General features: G+C 46.4%; 1 protein-coding gene across 1 annotated transcript in view; it reads left to right on the top strand.

The window, feature by feature from the left end:
- The first annotated feature begins 3,798 nt into the window (after window positions 1-3,798).
- Window positions 3,799-3,963, top strand: part of PITRM1 (pitrilysin metallopeptidase 1) — a 35,490-nt gene continuing 35,325 nt past the window's right edge. Inside the window, exon 1 of the mRNA XM_006024068.3 lies at window positions 3,799-3,830. The gene's annotated coding sequence lies outside the window, so the exon portion shown is untranslated. The remainder of the gene's footprint in view (window positions 3,831-3,963) is intronic.

Below are 3,963 nucleotides of genomic sequence, written 5' to 3'. Positions count from 1 at the left end.
CGCACTGTACCAGGCAAACAAAGGAACTGCGGCAGCTAAATCTGTAATTCATGGTCAAAGCAGAAAATGTTCCTACTACTAAATTTCAGAAAATAGGCGAAAAATGATAAATAAATAGGAAAGTCAACTTAATGATTTTATAGTAAAATGTGCTGTTTGGTGACCAATACCCGATTTGTGGTATTTGTGAGAAAATTAAACTGCAAATATTTTAAAATGTGATTTAATACCACAACACAGTGTAAACACATTCCTTTGGAGTTCTAGAACTGTTTCTTTTCATATGCTGAATGTTTCAAAAATGCACTTTATCCTTTTTTTTTTTTTAAATAGGACACCAAATTAATCCCTCATGTAAATGGTAAAATTCTTATGGGTACATGTATGCATGTCTGCATCACATGGTGGATTTAGACGTTCCAGCCAGAACTTGGTCTCCATTGTGCTAAGCCCTGTAATCACATAGTATAAGCAGCCCATGCCAAAGAGTTTATAATCTAATCTGAGACAAAACGCAATAACTGAGGGTAAGAAAGAACAAGATTGAAATGGGTAAGGTTAGGAGAGAGATGGATGTAATAAAAATAGGGCAACACGGTTATATATATTGGGTTAGCTAGTGCACAACTCCCAAACTAAGCAGGAATTACACCACAGATGAATTTGATTTATTGTTTTAAATTGAAAGAAAACCAAAATGAAGCAGAGAACTACAGTAAAAAACACACAAATTGAGAGGGAAAGGGAGAGGGGCAGAGAGAATCTAAGTAAAGGCTGCATCATGTTGCTGGTGAAGGGAGATAAGGGGGAATATCTGTAGCGTGTTATGGTGCAAATATGGAGCTGCACCTTGTAGTGGGGAAGAGTGGAGACAAATGAGGGAGCTGAGTCATGTAATGACAATGAAACCCATAAATGGGACACATGAAGTATGGTAGAGAAAAAAGACATATGGAGTTGTGTCATGTCCTGAAGAAAGGAAAAATAGAAAAAGAGTTTAAATGGTGTTGCATGGTGTAATGGAAGGAAACAAAGCGACTGAATTGTCATGTGTCATTTTTAAACTTCTGTGTTGTCAAAGTTGGAAAATTATAAAATACACTAATTTGCTAATGCACTATAATAAAAACACTTCAGCTATTTAGGATTCTAAACCTGTCAAAAAACGTCCCGGCTGAAATTCTGAGAGTTCTTGTTTTTGGCAACTGAACAAAGATTTTCAAAGATGCAGCTCACCTTATGCCTTATGGATTTCAAGCAAATTTCAAATGTTCCACATTCCAAAATCAGGCCACTTATGTTCTCGTGTCAAAACATGGATTCGGGAACCTACTTTTATGAATCAAGTTTGAAAATGTTTGGGGCCCTTTGCTGTCCAGATTCTTGGCTCTTGTTAAGCATCAGAGCCCATGCAACAAAGATGGGAAATCAGTTCTTTGCCAAAAAAAAACTGCATTACATCAGTTAATGAAATAAAGAAAATACTGAACCATATGGAATAGAGACCAGAACAAAAATGCAATCATGAACAATACACTGAACATCAGTGGGCACACTGCTTTCTTGGGAGGGCCTAGCTCCAGAGACAAGAGTTCCAGCCTGCTCTAAACTTGTGTTAAAGGGTGCCCCCAGGTGTAAATGGGCAGCTAGTCACTTAGGTGGGGGAGTCCAAAGAGGCCAGAAATGAGGTTACCCACATCACTCTCTTGTGTGCTGTTAGCTATAAAATCTGGCATGTCACTACCATTGTAGCCTGATGAGCTGCTGCTGTTATGCAGGTATCTGACTTTACATTGTTCTTTAGGGGTGGCCAACTTGCAAGAGTGCTGCAAATGGCACAGGCAGCTGGTGTGGATGGCATGTGACAGATTGGGGACAAGCAGCACAGCAGCAGATAGGGCAGGGAGCAGAAACAGAGGAGACTGGGCAGAGAGCACAGACTAGGGAGCAGAAAGTAGAGCAGCAGACTGGGCAGAAGATGGGAATCAGAGTAGTACTCAGGGAAGGTGCAGGCTAATTTGCTGCATGCCTGACACAAAATTGGTCCCCAATGCCCTGTTGAATCTCTAAGAGAGTAAATGGACTGACAGCAGTAAAGTGAGCAAAGTGCACTTTAACTCAATTTAAGTTCACGTCTCTTAAGTCTAACTAATACCATATTGGTAGGGATCTGTAGCACGGCAAGGCACCATGGATGCAACTACAAAATTAAGGCCTCAGCTACACCCTCCTGTTCCCTTTCCATGCACCGGTGATGAGAAAAGCATTAAAACATATAAGCACCCCATTGCAAAGTTGCAAATGAACAGGGCCCAGTGGGTCCCCACAGAGGGGGGCAGCCAGAAACTGGTTATTACTCCTTTCTTTAGCTGACTGGACTTCTAGAGTAAGTTTCCCAGCACAGACGTTTCTGGTCCAGCCTATGGCTTAGAAGGACTCCCCTGTCCCTCCTCCATGTTCCTACCTTCCACATACACATTTTCCAGCACTGATTTTTTTTTTCCAGAGCATCGAAGCTTCCCCCTCAACACCTCTGCAATACACACCTTCCCAACAAACCCCCTCAACCCCCCAAACACCCATACCCCCCAGGACACCCCAAGCACCACCAAAACACACATATCCCAACACCCTCTCAATACAGATGGAGGCGAGGCTGACAGACTGATCAGCCTCACATCACTCCCTGGAAAAATCAGGAAGCAGGAATCCATTTCTAAGTACTTGGAGGAGAAGAAAGTGATCAGGAACAGTCAGCATGGCTTCACCAAGGGCAAGTCATTCCTGACCAACCTGACTGTCTTCTATAAGATGACTGGCTCTGTGGATGCAGAGGCAGCAGTGGACCCAATATACCTTGACTTTAGCAAGGCTTTTGATACAGTCTCCCACAACATTCTCACAAGCAAGCTAAGGAAGTACAGGTTGGATGAATGGACTGTAACATGGATAGAAAACTGGCTGGATTGTTGGGCTAAAAGCATAGTAATCAATAGCTGGATGTCTGATTGGCACGTGGTATCAAGTGGGAGTACCCTAGGCCTCATTCCTGGGGCTGGTTTTCTTCTTCAGTGGCCTGTAAGATGGCGTTGAGTGCACCCACAGCAAGTTTGCAGATGATATCAAGCTGGGGGAGCGGGGTGTAGAAGATACACGGGAGGGCAGAGCTAGGATTCAGAGTGACCTAGACAAATTGGAGGATTGGGCCAAAAAGAATCTCACGAGGTTCAACAAGGACAAGTGCGGAGTCCTGCACTCGGGACTGAACAGTCCCATGCACCAGGACAGGCTGGGCCGACTGGCTGGGCTGGAGCTCTGCAGGAAAGGACCTGGGGGTGACGGTGGACAATAAGCTGAATATGAGTCAGCTGTGTGCCAAGTGGACACTGCCGGCTAACAGCATCCTGGGCTGCGTTGGTAGGCGTAGTGTCAGCAGACCATCCATATCCCTTCTGCAGTGGGGGGCCCAAAACGAAACACAGCACCCCGCTCTATTTGTCACGGGTGAGGCCACATCTGGGGCACATCTGGAGGCCCCCACTACAGAAAGGATGTGGACAAATGGGAGAGAGTCTAGCGAGGGCAGCGGGGCTAGGACACATGCCTTGTGAGGAGAAGCTGAGGGAACCGGGCTCGTTCAGTATGCAGAAAAGAGCGAGCGCGGATGTGACAGCAGCCTGCAGCTCCCTGCAGCACGGCCCCAAGGGGCCGGGCCGGGCCGGGCCGGCGGCACCACACGGGCGTGTCCAGGGGAAGCTTAGGCTGATAGTATTAGGAAAAACTCCTCTCAGGAGGAGGGCAGTCGAACACAGGAGCAGGTTACCAGAGAGGTACGGGAGTCTCCGTCCTTGGAGGGTTTAAAGACCTGGCTGGGCCGGGGTGATCTAGCTGTGGGGGAGCTGGTCCTGCCTTCAGCGGGGGATGGACTAGACGTCCCGAGGGCGCCGCCAGCCCGCACCTCCG

This window comes from Alligator sinensis, unplaced genomic scaffold (assembly GCF_000455745.1).
Source record: "Alligator sinensis unplaced genomic scaffold, ASM45574v1 scaffold43_1, whole genome shotgun sequence".
Taxonomy (NCBI): Eukaryota; Metazoa; Chordata; order Crocodylia; family Alligatoridae; genus Alligator; species Alligator sinensis.
The sequence above is the reverse complement of the archived record's forward strand: the minus strand, read 5'-3'. Positions and strand labels throughout refer to the sequence as shown.